The 16,999-nt window shown below is 37.8% G+C and overlaps 1 protein-coding gene and 1 pseudogene across 2 annotated transcripts in view; one reads left to right on the top strand and one right to left on the bottom strand.

The window, feature by feature from the left end:
* Nucleotides 1–16,999, top strand: part of USP6NL (USP6 N-terminal like) — a 185,441-nt gene that overhangs the window by 8,345 nt on the left and 160,097 nt on the right. The window lies entirely within an intron of this gene.
* LOC150019564 (small ribosomal subunit protein uS8 pseudogene) lies at nt 14,752–15,125 on the bottom strand (annotated as a pseudogene).

Genomic DNA, 16,999 nt, shown 5'->3' with positions numbered 1-16,999 from the left:
CTGCCTGCAAAGTGTCATCTGAGAAATCAGCTGATAGATCTATAGGCACCCCCCTGTAGGCAACTCTCCACTTTTCTCTTGCTGCCCCCAGGACTCTGTCTTTATCTTTCACCTTTGGCATCTCAGTCATGCTGCGTCCTGGTGTGGTCCCCTCTGGCTCCAGTTTGCCTGGGACCCTCTGTGCTTCCTGGACCTGTAGGTCCATCTCCTTCACAAAATTTGGGAAGTTTTCCTCATTTTTTTTCAATTCTTGCTTCCTCATTCTGCACTGGTTGACTGTTTTTTTCTTCTTCCTTATGTTACAAATCATTGATTTGAACCCCAGTTTCCTTTCCTTCACCATTGGTTTTGTGTGGATTTTCCTTTGTTTCACTTAGCATAGCCTTCACTTCTTCTCTTATGTGTTTGCCATACTCAAGCATATCTGTCAAGCCTGTGAGCATCTTTATCACCAGTGTTTTGAATTCTGCATCTGTTAGGTTGTCTATCTCTTCATCTGTTAGGTTGGCTATCTCCTCGTCACTTAGTTCTCCCACTGGAACCTTGATCCATTCCCCCTTTTGGGCCATACTTCTCTGTCTCCTCATTCTGACAGGCTCCTGTGTTTGTTTGCCTCCATGTCCCAGGTAAAGCTGTTGCTCCTGTTTATGTTGCCATGGGCGGAGCCTTAGGGATTTGTCAGTACAGGGCGACCTGTTTCACCACATTGTGGCGCTGTATGTGGGGGAGGGGTCTGAGAGGGAACAATGCCACCTGCCCCTTTTCCAGGCACCTCTCCCACTTCCGCACCAGACTGGCGCCCCTCTGGCTGCTGCCCTGGATGTTGTTCCAAGAGTGGATGGGTCTGCGGATGTTCTAGGACCGTGGGGGCCCTTTAAACAAGCAGACTCTGCTGAGAGACTGGCAGTTTCTGCCTCTGCCCCAACCCCCACTGGTCTGCACAGTCAGAAGTAATGAGGCTTGATTTTCCCTGGTGCTGGGACGGTGGGCTTCGAGGTCCGGTGAGGAGCTGGGAATGCTCCCCAGGTGTCCTTCCTGACTTTCTGAAACATGTGATCTGCCCGCCTGCTGCTGCCGCCGCCACCGCTGCCGCCGCCACCACCATACCACGTCTTCTCTGCCCTGGCTCTGCCCCTCCTACCTGTCTGGATGAGTATTTCTTCTTTATATCTTTGTTTGTTGGACTTCCATGCAGTTTGATTTTCTGGAACTTCTGGTTGTTTCTAGTTTTGAGGTAGTTATGTTCCTTCTTAGTTGTGGAGGGAGACGCAGCGTATCTGTGTACGCCTCCATCTTGGCCGGAAGTCCATCAAAAGATCTCGTATTTTTAATAATTTTAAAATATACTTAATGTATATTTGTCTAGCTTTTTATTGTCTTTAAGAAAAAGGTTAATCTGTAATACCTGGCCTATCATTGTTGGAAATGTGTGTCCCTTACCTTGTCTTTTGTGTCATTTTTCATGTGTTTGTGTTTTACTTTCCCAGTTAGATTGTGAAGTAATAGACTAATTTTTTAAAAAGATTTTATTTATTTATTTTTAGAGAGGAGAGGGGAGGGAGAAACATCAATGTGAGAGAGAGATGTTTATTGGCTACCTCTTGTACACACCCCAAGCAGGGACTGAACTGCCAACCCAGGCATGGCCCTGACCATGAATCCAACTGGCAACCCTTCTCTTTGCGATATGATGACCACCCAACTGGGTCACACTGGTCAGGGCAGTAATAGACTAATTGTTAACACAGTATTTTAGAATATGTATTCAAATTACTGTTAAGAGTAGTTACCATTAGCAGACTATCTACATTAGTTATCTACATTAGTTACTTAGGAGAAAAATTTGTGAAAGAATTGCTTTTTGGGGAGATTGAGCCCCACTCCTCATCAGTTTGTATTACACTTTGTTTTTGACCCAACTTTTTATTACCACTTTTAATTCTAAGCTCCTTCCTCTGACTAGCTTGGCAAATATTTTCCTATTACAAAATGCTTTCCTCCAAAGTTGATGATTTACTGTCACTGAGGAATGCCAAAAGAATGTTGTCTAGGTTCTCCCCTAAAACTTAGGGTTACCTTTGATTATTTCACTGTTGATAGTCATTTTTACTTTCTTTCATGTGTCATTTCAATCTGGGCCATTTTTTAAAAACATAACCAACATTTGGGTCTAGTTCATTTCAGTTCACACCAGTTGTGATGGATTGATCCTGTTTATAATGCTAAGGAAGTTAGAATCTTTCTTAGTTATCCGGTGAATTAAAGTAAGTTTTTAGGTCATAAATCTTACAGTGCTAGAAGAACTTAAACATTGTGTTTCAACTCCTTACTTTATACAACAAGACCAAAAATGGATCAGTACTAATACATATGTCAAATATATAAGATATTTTGTTTGCCAAAACATTTTTTTCATGCATACATAATCCATGACAATTTTGAGTGATAAGCAGGTTGGAAATTTTAATTTAGTTTTACAGGTAAAGAAAATGAGGGTCAGAGAACTGATGTGACTTGATCTGAATTTCTAGAGCTAGTCAGTGGCAGAGCTGGACTGGACCATTTGTATCTAGGACTTCTTATATATTGAATAAATGTTTTTTGTTTTTTTGCAAGGCCTACGTCTATCATTAACCTGCTGAATTCCAAGGTTATTTACATTCTATACAAATTTACCTCTCTTCAGCTGTATATATGTACTGTATATTTTTGGCCCCTAAGTTTTCTCATTTTTATTGGCCACAGGGCCTTTGCATGAGTGGCAGCTCTTAAGTCCATCTCACTCTGGTTTCCCTTGGTACTTTCGTCCTGAATGTGTTCTGTTAGCACAGACTGGTCGGTACCAGGTTTTTCTTGATTGTTTTATCTCAAGCTCCTTGAGAAGCGTTGGATTATTGTATGGCTGACTTAGTATTTACTGAATGGATGGATGGGTACAGTCTTGTGTTTAGAATCCAACTACAGATAAATTTCTTGACAGTAGATCCTAGAGTCAGGTCTACTTGTCTTTATGTTTCTCATGCCTTCTGCTATAGTGCATGTTATTATATAATAGTTGGCAGTTTGGAATTTTTAACTGACTTTTTAAAGGATGCCAGGCTCCTGAAAATCAGATACTATATCTTTCATTTTAGCTTTTATCTGTAAAGCTCAGGCATTATGTACAGTTCTGATAGGATATATCAAGAGAATTAGGCAAATATAACATATAAACATATTATAAGCCACTTTTGAAAGGCTCTGCCTCTCTGAAACAGATAAGTAAGGTCATTTGTTTTCCTAAATACCTAGAAGTTGAAATGTTGACTAGTGTAAGGCTACTAGAATTTGATCAGTCCTTCCGGAAACCTAACTTAAATTCTACCTACAGATGGGGAAATTAGACCTCATTCTTATCTGATGCTTCATTAACATACACGTGTAAACAAACTGGAGGAAACCAAACAATTTCTCATTTTGCCCATCTCATTCTCTGATCTTAACTAGCAGGAAGTACTTTGTTGATTTAGTGAATAGGATAAACAAACCCCCTTTCACTCTAGCAATGATGGATTTGCTTTACTTCTCTTGTGCTGGGAAAATACTTAAAGCTGTGGGAATTTAGCATCGTGTTTCAGCATATATAAATTGCAGAAAAAGCCTTTTTTTTAAAAAAAAAAAAAGCCCAAGAATTGTGAAGGTACAGTGGTGAGAGACTTTATGTGTCAATAAATAATGACCTTAATATTAACTAAAATTATTTCTTTATCTGGAATGAGAGTATGTTATGGGGATTCTACCCTGACATATAAATTTCAACTAATAAACTGTGAAGCTGAATTAAGAAAGAAAGGTATTAGAATTACTGTGATGCAACTTATATAGGAACAGGGTCTTTGTTTTGTTTTCTTCAGAGTCTAGAGCACTGCCTGACTCATAATATCTGCTCAGTAAATATTTATTGAATGAATAGTAAATTTATATATTATCTGTCTTTAAGTTTAAAAACTGAACATTAATCATTTAAGTATTGGTTTATAAGCCTTTGGGAAAATAAATTTAAATTGGTTGAGGCATCGTTTCTGATTACATCTTGCTGATTTTTAGAAAGTTGCATAAAGCACATTACAGAACATTCATCATTAAATTTCTTTGAGACATTTTAAAATGATGCATGATAACTCATTACATGTAAATTAACAACATTTCACTTTGAGTCAATCCCTTATTATTGAACATTTAAGTTGTTTATAGTTTTTTTTTTTTGCTGTTACATACAGTGCTTCAATGAAGGGAATTTTCTTAAGGTTTTTCTTGGGATGGCAATTCAATGAATAGCGATTTAGCAAAACAGGATCTAGGATTTTTTACTAGAAAATGAACTTGTATGACACAACTGTGAAGGTGAGATTAGAAGCTTCAGTGATAAGACAGCTGAGATCAGACATCACAAATGGTACAATTCTTTGAGTAGGCCAGCTAGTTCTACATGTAGATAATGAATAATCATCTGTCTTTCACCGAAAGCTGTCTTGCAAATTGTAGTGGAACTGGCTATCACTTGTATTTGTCTTTAACTTTTAAAAAGTAAATGAGTCACTGCAACTATTTCTTCCTCTTAAATGTGGTTTAAGATTATAAGTGTGTTAAACTCCTTTATGACATTTACATGTTACTTTTATTTATAATCATTTCATTCCTGAATGTTGGAAAATTTTTGCTTTTACATATAAAATATTATATTATATTTATACAAATATGTGTTACATGATGTCCATGCTCTCCCCTCCCTCAACTTAAGTGATAGAACATTACCAGCACCTCTGGGATTACATGTCCCACTACTCCTCCACCTTATTGCTGTCCTCAGAAAACCGTCAGCCTTAGCTCTAGGGGTCCAGGATTCTCTTGCTTTTCTTTATAGTTACCTTATATATTGTTAATTTTACATACTTTGGAACTTTATATAAATAGCATCGTTATATGTGTGTATGTATGTATGTGTGTGTATAGTCACAAATTTAGTGAATAAAATGTTTCAGTAAAATTAAAACTCACAAATTTACCTGCATTTAAAGTTAACATATTTATCATCTGCATTAGTCTATCTGTTGCTATAATAAACAACTGCTAAATTTCAGTGGTGTACTACCACAAGCATTTAATTCTGGCTCACTGGTTTGGTAGTTTCTGTTGGGTTTGGCTGGGGTTGGCTGGGTTTGGCCATAAGCTGTGGGTTGTGTGCAGTTACATGCCAGGTATCTATGCATTCTGAGACCAGCAGCTACCTGGGGTAAAGGGGGGAGGACAAGAGAACATAGACAAGCTCAATGCTCTTAAAACCTCTAATAACTGGTACAGTGTCAGTTCTGCCCACTTTTCAATACGTCGTATGGCCAGGACCCCAGATCCATGAGGTGGCTCCCAGGGAAGCCGTGGCAAGGGAAGTGAGTAAAAGAAGACATATAAACAAAAGCTGGTGTTTGCCACATCTTCTTCCTGAATAACTGGAATATTTTCATTTCTATTACCTCCCTTCTAGTTTACATGCTATTTTTGCTCAATATTTAGGTGCTTTTTGTAACTCCTAATTTAGATTATATCTCTACTATTTGTCTGCATCTATTCATGTTTACAGGTTTCTTTTTTATAATTTTCTTTTCCAATTACAGTCTTTTTGTTTTGATGGTTTCCTTTGCTATACAAAACCTTTTTAGCTTCATATGGTCCCATTTATTTTTTTTATGTTACCCTTGCCCAGGAGATATATCAGAAAAAAATATTGCTAAGAGAAATTTCAGAGCGTTTACTGCCTATATTTTCTTCTGGGAGTTCTATGGTTTCAAATCTTACATTTAGGTCTTTAATCCATTTTGAGTTTATACATCTATATGGAATAAGAAGATGGTCTAGTTTAATTTTTTGCAAGTATCTGTCCAATTTTTCCAACAGTATTTATTTATTTATTTATTTATTTTCCCCAACAATATTTATTGAATAGAGTTTCTTTACCACATTGTATGTTTTGCCTCCTTTGGCATGTATTGACCATATAGGCATGGATTTATTTCTGGGATCTCTACTTTGTTCCATTGATCTATATGTCTGTTTTTAGGCCAGTAACATGCTGTTTTATTGCTACAACCTTGTAGTATAGTTTGATATCAGCATGATTCCTCCAACTTTGTTCTTTCTTAAGACTGCTACGGCTGCTTGGGGTCTTTTGTGATCCCATGTAAATTTTAGGATTATTTGCTTTACTTCTGTGAAATACGCTATTAGTATTTTGATAGGAATTTTGTTGAATCTATTGATTATTTTGGGTAGTATGGACATTTTAACAATATTAATTTTCCCTTTCCATGAGCACGTATATGCTTCCATTTATTTGTATCTTTAATTTCTTTCTTTAGTGTCTTATAACTTTCTGAATACAGGTCTTTTACCTCCTTCCTTGGTTAAATCTATTCCTAGGTATTTTATTTTGTTTTATTTTATTTTTTGATTCTATTTTAAATGAATTTTTTTTTTAGTTTCTCTTTTTGATAGTTCATTATTAGTGTATAAAAATAACTGAATTCTGGAGATCAGTAGATTTTTGGTGGAATCTTTACAGTTCTCTATGTTGAGTGTCATACCATCTGCAAATAATGGCAGTTTTGCTTCTTCCTTGCCAGTTTGAATGCATTTCATTTCTTCTTGTCTGATTGCTGTTGCTAGGACTTCCAGTATAGTGTTGAATAAGAGAAGTGGAAGTGGACATCACTCTCTTGTTCCTTATATTAAGAAAAACATTTTTACCCTTTCCCCACTGAGTATGTTATTAGCTATGGGTTTGTCATTTAAGTCATTTATACTGTTGAGGTATGTTCCCCCTGTTCCCACTTCGCTGATAGTTTTTATCATAAATATGTTCTGGGTTTTGTCGATGCTTTTTTTGCAAGTATTGATATGATTGTTATCCTTCATTTTGCTTAGGTGGTGTATCACGTTAATTGACTTACAGATTTTGAACCAACATTGCACCCCAAGAATAAATCCTACTTAGTGATGGTGTATGACCTTTTTAATGTATATGTATTGCTGGATCCAGTTTATCACATATATTGGCTTATAAGTATTTTTTGTTGTAATGTCTATGTCAGGTTTTTGAATCAGAATAATTCTACCCCTCCCTAACTCCCCACCCCACAGTTGTCCCTGTCCATGGGTCCTATACATGTTCCTTGACTAGACTCTTTCCCTTCTTTCTCCTGTTATCCCCCTCTCCCCCCCCTCTAATCACTGTCAGTTTGTTCCTTGTTTCCAGGCCTCTGGTTCTATTTTGCTCATTTGTTTGTTTTATTCATTAGGTTCCTGTTATAGGTGAGATCGTATGGTATTTTTCTTTCACTGCCTGGCTTATTTCACTAAGCATAATACTCTCCAGTTCCATCCAACTGTCATGAAAAGTAGGAGTTCCTTCTTTCTTTCTGCTGTGTAGTATTTCATTGTGTAAATGTACCACAGTTTTTTGATCCACTCACTTACTGATAAGCACTTGGGCTATTTCTGGCACTTGGCTGTTGTAAATAATGCTGCTCTGAACATAGGGGTGCATTGAATTGCTGTTTCAGGATTCTTTTTTTCATTTTCTTTTTGTATGTTTTATTGATTATGCTGTTACAGTTGTCCTAATTTCTTTTCCCTTTGCTCCCCTCCACCCAGCAGTCCCCACCTCCAGCAGTCGCCCCCCAGTTTATGTGCATGGGTGATGCATGTAAGCTCTTCTCAACATCCCCCTGCCCACTCTGCACCCTCCTACTGTGCTTCTTAATTCCTGCACCATTTCCTTCCCTCTCCCCCTTCCCCCTCCCAGCTGACCTCCCCCCACATGCTCCTCATACATATGATTCTGTTCCCACTCTGGTTGTCTGCTTAGTTTGCCTTTGTTTCCATTCCCTAGCTTCTGTTGTTGATAGTTGTGATACTGTTTTCATTTTAATGTTCATAGTTTTGATCTTCTTTTTCTTAAATGAGTCCCTTTAACATTTCATATAAGAGGGGCTTGGTGATGATGAACTCATTTATCTTTACCTTGTCTGGGAAGCACTTTCTCTGTGCTTGCATTCTGAACGATAGCATTGCTGGACAGAGTAATCTTGGTTGTAGGTCCTTGCTTTTCATCACTTTGAATATTTCTTTCCAGTCCATTCTTGCCTGCAAAGTTTCTTTTGAGAAATCAGCTGACCGTCTTATGGGGACCCTTTGTAGGTAATTCTCCTCTTCTCCCATGCTGCTTTTAAGATTCTCTCTTTATCCTTAACCTTTGGCATTTTGATTATGATGTGTCTTGGGAGGTCCTCCCTGGGTCTAGTTTGTTTGGGACTCTCTGTGCTTCCTGGACCCACATGTCCATGTCCTTCCCCAAATTAGGGAAGTTTTCCTTCATTATTTTTTCACATAATTTATAAATTTCTTGTTCTCCCTCTTCACCTCTGGCAACCCTATGATTCAGATGTTGGCACGTTTAAAGCTATCCCAGAGGTTTCTAAGCCTCTCTTCATTTTTTAAAAATTATCATTTCCTCCTTCTCTACTGGTTGATTTTTTATTTCTTCCTTATGTTCCAGTTTGTTGATTTGAACCCTGGTTTCCTTTCCTTCACCACTTGTTTCATGTGGATTTTCCTTCTTTTCACCCAGGATAGCCTTCATTCTTTCCCTGTCCTGTTTAACCTTGTCTGTCAAGTCTTTGAGCATCTTTATCACCAATGCCTTAAACCATGTGTTAGATTTGCTATCTCCTCATCTGTTAGGTGCACTATCTGCTCGTTGCCTAGCTGTGTCACTGAGACATTGATCTGCCCCCCATTCTGGGCTGTACTTTTCTGTCTCCTCATCTTGACAGCTTTCTGTGTTTACCTCTGTGATTTGGGTAGGGCCGTTGTACCTCTTACATTATAGGGGGGTGGAGCCTTAGGTTCTTGTTAGTGCTGGCCACCTGTTTCATTCGCGTTTTGATGCTGTATGTAGGGGAGGGGTCTGAGAGGGAACAGTGCTGGGTGCCGCTGCTCATCCAGGCACTTCTTCCCCTTCCCGTACTAAGCAAGCTGCCTCCTTTTCGAGTCTGGCAGCTTCTTCCTCTGCCCCAACCTCCACTGGCTTTCACATTCAGAAGCAATGCAGCTCTATTTTCCCTGGTGCTGGAACCGCAAGCTATGTGGTCTGGTCTGGGATCTGTCTAGTTTGGGGCTTGGATTGCTTCTCCGGTTTAAACTGTATGACTGTGATTTTCGCCACAGCTGCAGTCGCTGTACTGCTAGCCCTGCTCGCTGTGCTCCCGCCAGTTGCCGCTGCCTCTAGCCGTGCTTCCACCAAGCACCGCCCCCACAGCCACTGCGCCACTCCTCTTTCTCTCCATCCCGGCCCCACCCCTCCTACATTTCTGGTTGATTATTTCTTCTTTATTTCTTTGCTGAACTTCCCTATAGTTTTGATTTTCTGTCTTTTTTTTTTTTAATTTTCTTTTTTAGTTTTGAAGTGGTTGTAAATTCCTTCTTAGTTGTGAGGAGACGCAGCGTGTGTATTTACGCCTCCATCTTGGCCAGAAGTGCTTCAAGATTCTTGATTCTTGGGGTATATTCCCAGCAGTGTGATCGCTGGATCAAAAGGCAGTTCCATTTTTAATTTTTCTGAGGAAATTCCATGCGTTTTCCACAGTGGCTGCACCAGTCTGCATTCCCACCAACAGTGCACCAGGCTTCCCTTTTCTCCGCATCCTCGCCAGCACTTGTTTGTTGATTTGTTAATGATGGCCATGCTGACAGGTGTGAGGTGATATCTCATCGTGGTTTTAATTTGCATCTCTCTGATGGCTAGTGATGTTGAGCATCCTTCATATGTCTGTGAGCCCTCTGTATGTCCTCCTTGGAGAAGTGTCTGTTCACGTCCTTTGCCCATTTTTTAATTGGGTTGTTTTTCTGGTGTTGAGATGTATAAGTTCTTTATATATTTTGGAGATCAAACCCTTGTCTGAGGTATCATTGGCAAATATGTTTTCCCTTACGGCTGGTTCCCTTTTCATTTTGCTGATGTTTTCTTTAGCTGTGCAGAAGCTTTTAAATTTGATATAGTCCTGTTTGTTTATTCTTTCCTTTATATCCCTTGCCCTAAGAGATATATCCGTGAAAATATTACTGTATAGGATATCTGAAATTTTACTGCCTATGTTTTCCTCTAGAACTTTTATGATGTCATGGCTTATATTTAAGTCTTTTATACATCTTGGGTTTATTGTGGTGTATAGTGTAAGTTGGTGATCTAGTTTCACTTTTAATCTTTTGTATTTCTTTTAGACTCTATTTTGTTTATTTCTGCTTTTATCTATTATTTCTTTTCTTCTCTTTTTGGACTTCGTTCTAGTTCTTTTAAATGTAAGGTTAGATTATTTATTTGAGATTTTTCTTGTTTCTAGAGGCAGCCCTATATTGCTGTGAATTTCCCTCTTAGGACTGCTTTTGCTGTATTCCGTAGATTTTTGGGTTGTTGTATTTTCATTTTTATTTGTCTGAAGGCTCCTTTTGATTTCCTCCTTGATCTAACTGTTAACCCATTCATTGTTTAGTAACATGTTATTTAGCCTCCATGTGTTTGTGTGTATTTTCATTATTTTTCTTGTCATTGATTTCTATTTTCATGCCATCGTGGTCAGAGAAGATACAATTTCAGTCTTCTTAAAATTTATTGAAAGTTATTTGTGGCCTAATATGTGTTCTGTTCTGGAAAATGTTTCATGTATACTTGAAAAGAATGTATATTCTCCTAATTTGGGGTGAAATGCTCTGAAAATATCAATTAAGTCTGTTTGGTCTAATGTGTCATTTAAGGCCACTGTTTCTTTGTTGATTTTCTGCCTGAAACCTCTATCCATTGATTTCAATGGGGTTTTAAAATCCCTTACTGTGACTGTATTACTATTGATCTCTCTCTGTCAATCAGTATTTGCTTTATATATTTAGGTTCTCCTATGTTTGGCGCATATATATTTACCCAGGTTGTATCATGTTGGATTGTTCCCTTTATCATTATGTAATATCCTTCTTTGTCTCTTATTATAGCCTTTGTTTTAAAGTCTATTTTGTCTGATATAAATATTGCTTCTTTTTTCAATTTTTATTTGCATAAAATATCTTTTTCTATCCCTTTACTTTCAGTCTGTGTCTTTCGATCTGAAGTAAGTGGGTCTCTTTTAGACAACATATATATATATATGGGTCTTCTTTTCTTATCCCTTCACCCACCCCATGTCTTCTGGTTGGAGCATTTAATTCATTTACATTTAAAGTGATTATTGATAGTTATGTAGTTATTTCCATTTTATGATTCAATTTATGCGCCTTTCTACCTCCTCCTTTTCCTCCCCCTCCTTATTTTCTTATTCTTATGCTGCTGCTTCTTCTGTTTCTGCTTCTTCTTCCTCTTCTGCTTCTTCCTCTTCCTTTTCTTTTTCTTCTTCTTCTCCTTCATCTTTCATCTTTGGTGTGGGCCTGTTTGGGTCCATCTTGTTTGGGACTCTCTGTGCTTCCTGGACTTGTGTGTTTTTTTCTTTTTTACCAGTTTAAGTAAGTCTTCAGTCATTAGTTATTCAAAAAGGTTCTCAATTATTTCCTCTCCTCTTTGTCATACCCCTATGATCTGAATGTTGTTAAACTTGCTATTGTCCCACAGATCCCTTAACCTATACTCACTTTTTTAGATTTTTCCCCTGTTAACATTGGGTGTTTTCTGCTACCTTGTCTTTGAAATCATTGATTTGATCCTCTGCTCAGTCTAATCTGATGTTGACTTTTCTTTGAATTTATTTTTCATCTTAATCATTATATTCTTCATTTATGACTTGTTCTTTTTTTATGGTTTCTGTGTTCTTTTTTATTCTCACTCTTTGTTAAAGTTCTCACTGAATGAATCTATTTTCCCCCTGCATCCTTTAGAATCCTTGTAACCTTTGTTTTGAATTATGTATCTGGTAGATTGCTTGCCTCCATTTCATTTAGTTCTTTTTCTGAAATTTTTGCTGTTGGTTCATTTGGGGCTGTTTCTTTGTCTCCCCAGTTTGGCTGCCTCGCTGTGTTTGTTTCTATTTATTAGGTATACCTGCTTTTCCTCCCAATCTTGGTTGGGTGACCTTATGTAGTAGGTGTCCTGTGGAGCCTGTAGGTGCCCAGTGGTACAGTTTCTCTGATCATCTAAGCTGGGTGCTACAAGAATAGCCTTCATGTGGATTATGTGTGGCCTATGTTGTAGTTGAGCCTTGATTGCTGTTGGCATATCCATGGGTGGAGCTGACCCTCAGGCTGGCTGGCTGGCTGGCTGGCTGTGAGTATTGGCCATAACCATAATATTTTACATGACTTTAATTAATTTAAAATTAAATAGCTACGTGTTATCTAGTGGATACAGTATTGGACAATGCAGCTTGGTAATGGGAGATTGTCACATGTCTCTAGGGTAGTTACTTACTCCACTCCTGTGCTCCTATTTATTTATTTCGTCTTTGAATTTCTTGTGAACTTTGCTATGCATTTAAAAGGATAATTCTTTTATTTTATCAAGCATTTTTAGGTGTCTTGTAACAAGATGGTTCACAAGCCATTTGGACACAAGAATTTTGGAAACAGATCTTGATAGCTTTAGGTTTAGTTGATGTTCTTTTCTTGAATGATAAGATTGAAAAGTTCATAGCCGAGTATTAGAAACTGCTGAAGTAGAAACTCATTATAAAGTTAAAAATGATGAGAAATAATTATTTTGTCATCCTTCTTATTCTACAAAGAATTTAAGTATGTTAAAAGATAAATATATTAATAAAAACATAGATACTCTTTATAATCAATTTCTGTTTCTTTAGGATTCACTTACTCTTTTGGAACTGTAGATAAATTTGATTCTTTGTTTTTAATTTGCATTTTTTTCATTGTGGTAACATATATGTAAAATTTACCATTTTAACCATTTTTAAGTGTACAGTTCAGTGACATTAATTACATTCACATTGATTTACAACCATGATCATCTATCTCCAGAAGTTTTCTCATCTTCCCATACTGAAATTCTGTACCCATTAAACCCTAACTCCCTATTCCCCCTCCCCAAGTCCCTGGCAACTACCATTCTACTACCTGTCCTTATGAATTTGACTTCTCTAGGTACTGCATATGTGGAATCATAGAGTATTTGACTGGATTATTTCACTTAGCTTCATGTCTTGAAAATTAAATTTGATTTTTTAAAAATTATAATTTGTGATGAGAGTAAAAAAATGGAGACCACATCAGCTGTTATTGGAGACTGGAGTCCGTCATTTATTTTTTTCCAGAGGATAAATCATTGTACAGTGAAATAAGTTTATGTTAATTTGGTCTCCTTGAAAGAATGTTATTAGAAACAATAGAATGTGATACCATATGTTTTGGTTTATAATTCTATTAAACTTAAGTTTTATTTTATTATTTTATTTTTTTCTAACCTCAACTGAGGACATGTTTTTATTGCTTTAGAAAGAGAGGGAAGGGGAGAGAGAGAAAAACACCAATGTGAGAGAGAAATATTGATTGATATCCTTCTCCTATGCACCTTGCCCAGGGATCAAACCCGCACCCTTGGTATGTGCCCTGACCAGGAATTGAACCTGTGACCTTTTGGCCTACTAGACGGTGCTCCAACCAACTGATCCAGCCACACCAGTCAGGGCATTAAATTTAAGTTTTAAAATAATTAAAGTTGGGTCTGTTCAGCTAATTCTGGAATAGATTGTCAGGTGTTACAAAAATCAGAAATTCTTCCTTGGCTGGGTAGCTCAGTTGGTTGAAGCATCACTCCAGTGCTCCAGGGTTGTGGGTTCAATTCTTGGTAGAGGCACATACAGGAATCAACCAGTGAATGCATAAATAAGTGGAAAAACAAATTGATGTTTCTCTCCCTCTCTCTTCTGTCTGTCCCTTTCCCTTCCCCACCTTCCTTCTCTCTCTAAAATCAGTAAGTTAAAAAATATGAAATTCTTTTACATACTTCCAGAGGTCTTAACTGTCTAAAAGTGGCTGAAATTATTTTAAGGCTATGTTTAGTGCTGCAATAATCAAAAGGTTATGGTAGCATTTTTTTTCCTTTTATCTAGACCTTGAGTTCCTTATCAGTTCCGGTTATCCTTAGGCCTGTTGTAGCATTACCATTCGTGCATATCAAGTTTTGTCACAAAAGTTGGAGGAGTTACTTGAAAAAACCCATATTAGAGTTATAAGAAAATAAGAATATGAGAATGAGAATAAACAGCAATGGCTCAAGTTCCTGGAAAATAAGTTTAAAGGCCAGATTTTGCAGAAAATTTGCTTTTTACATGAAGTTGTAGATAAGGTAAGTTACTTTTTCCCTCTTGGATGGTGTGAAGAATAGCAAGTAAGATTTTTTTTTCTTCCTTGTTTGTCCTGTGGGAGGAAATAGCATTGGGGGCAGAGAAGGGGAATGTGAAAATTTTCTTAGTGCCAATGAACTGCTTAGTTGCTTAAAAGAATTGGTATGCTACATACTTTGAAAGTAGATGGGAGAATCTATATTTCAAAGCTGTGGTTAACATAATGGATCTTGAACAAATGAATTTAGTTATGAAATATTTAAAATGTTTCTAAGAATTGCTCTACGACATTTTACATTAGTTCCAATTTATGCATTGTCATGTATTTATAAAGTACCTTTATCACTTCAGATGGTAAGGTTATTTGCACATGTGTATTACATCTCTAGGAAAAGAATCCCAGGATTTTCCTCCCTGTGTGTTTTTGTCTTTCTTCTTCGTGCTCTGTGATACCTGCTGTGGTTGTCAGTACAATGAAACCAAACTGACAGGACAGTAGCAGGTTATTCTGCCATTTTTCTAGATCTTTGAGTTACATATTAAATCTGGGGCTGATTACTCCACACTTGTTCAGCCTGCCTGTAAGGTTCAAATTTTTCCCAGCTACGTGGTCATCAATAATTTTAAATTTGCCAGTGTAACTTAACCATGCTTTATTATCACAGTTAGAAACTGGATGACTTTGGAGCATCGCCTAATAAGAACCTGGTGTTTGCCTCTCTTTGCATTGTTGATACTCTTGAGGACATTCATGTGCACCACGATGGTATGATGAAAGATGGCAGAAAGAGCTTGAGTTTACTATTTTTTTAAAGCATTTTTTCAATTTTTTATCTTAATTTTTATCCTTACCTGAGTACATTTTTAAAAAAGTATTTATTTATTTTTAGCGGAAGGGGAAGGGAGGGAGAAAGAGAGAGAGAGAGAACATCGATATGTGAGAGCAACATTGATTGGTTGCTTCTTGCATACACCCAACTAGGAACCTGGCCCACAACTAGTCACAGCCCTGACTGGGAATCTAACCAGTGACCTTTCAGTTTATGGGATGACGACTAACCCACTGAGCCACACCAGTCAGGGCTTGAGTTACTATTTGTAGTGCTGAAAAAACTCTTGATGGCTTAGGAACTGCAATTCATGAATAAGTATTTATTTGTCAACTTATGAGCAGTATACAGTGCTTTGGGTGACTTCAGTCAAGATGGGGGCATAGGCAAACATGGCTCACTGCCTCACAACCATATTAAAATTACAACTGCCCCACCTGGGAAACCCCAGAGCGTACACACCCAGTGGACAGCTACAGACAATGTTGGAACACCACCATCCTGCCTCTGCACAGCTGATCCTCCATGGAGGGCAAAGGTTGGTGGTCAGGGGTCACAGCCAGTTCTTGAAGCTGATTGGCCTGGGTAAATCCCTCTCATTGACTTGCCAATAGCAACCAAGGCTCAACTACAAGAGGAGGGTGTACTCAGCCCACAGAAAGAGCCCACCTTGAGTATCCAGCTTGGGTAATAGGGGAGGCTGTGCCACTGGACCGTACAGGACACCTACTACATTAGGCCACACTACCACGGCAGGGAGTCATAGCAGCTCTACCTAATACATAGAAACAAACACAGGGAGGCTGCCAGAATGAGGAGACAAAGAAACATGGCCCAAATGAAAGAACAAGTCAAAACTCCAGAAAAAGAATTAAACAAAATGGAGATAAGCAATCTATTAGATGCAGAGGTCAATATGCTGTTTATAAGGATGCTCAAGGAACTTAGTGCGGACCTCAACAGTATAAAAAAGATCCAGTCAGGAACAAAGGACACACTGACTGAAATAAAAATTTACAGGGAAACAATGGTAGAGTGGATGAAGCCTAGAATCAAATTAATGATTGTGACATAAGGAAGCAAAAAACAACCAATCAGAAGAACAAGAAGAAAAAACAATCCAAAAAATGAGGATAGGGTGAGATGCCTCTGGGACAACTTCAAGAGGTCCAACATTTGCATAATAATGGTGTCAGAAGGAGAAGAGAAAGAGCAAGAAATTGGAAATCTATTGAAAAAATAATGAAAGAAATTTCCCTAATTTGGTGAAGGAAATAGACATGCAAGTCCAGGAAGCACAGAGAGTCCCAAACAAGGTGGATGCAAAGAGGCCCACTCCAAGATACATCATAATTAAAGTGCCAAAGGTTAAAGATAATGAGGGAATCTTAAAAGCAGCAAGAGGAAAGAAGTAAATTACCTACAGGGGAGTTCCCATAAGACTGTCAGCTGATTTCTCAAAAGAAACTTCGCAAGCTAGAAGGGATTGGCAAGAAAAATTCAAAGTCATGGAAAGCAGGGACATCCAGCCAAGATGGCTCTACCCAGCAAAGCTATCATGTAGAATCGAAGGGCAGATAAAGAGCTTCCCAGACAAGAAAATAACTAAAGGAGTTCATCATCACCAAATCCTTATTATATGAAATGTTAAAGGGACTTATTTAAGAAAAAGAAAATCAAAACTATGAATAATAAAGTGGCAATATCAACAATTGAATCTAAAAAACAAACTTAAGCATAAGAAGAACAGAGACAGAATCATGGATATGGAGAGCGTTATAATGGTGTCAGATGGGAGTGGGG

This window comes from Furipterus horrens, unplaced genomic scaffold (assembly GCF_987537825.1).
Source record: "Furipterus horrens unplaced genomic scaffold, mFurHor1.1.pri manual_scaffold_2, whole genome shotgun sequence".
NCBI classification, from domain to species: Eukaryota; Metazoa; Chordata; class Mammalia; order Chiroptera; family Furipteridae; genus Furipterus; species Furipterus horrens.
Note: the sequence above shows the minus strand (reverse complement) of the source record. Positions and strands in the feature narration are given on the sequence as shown.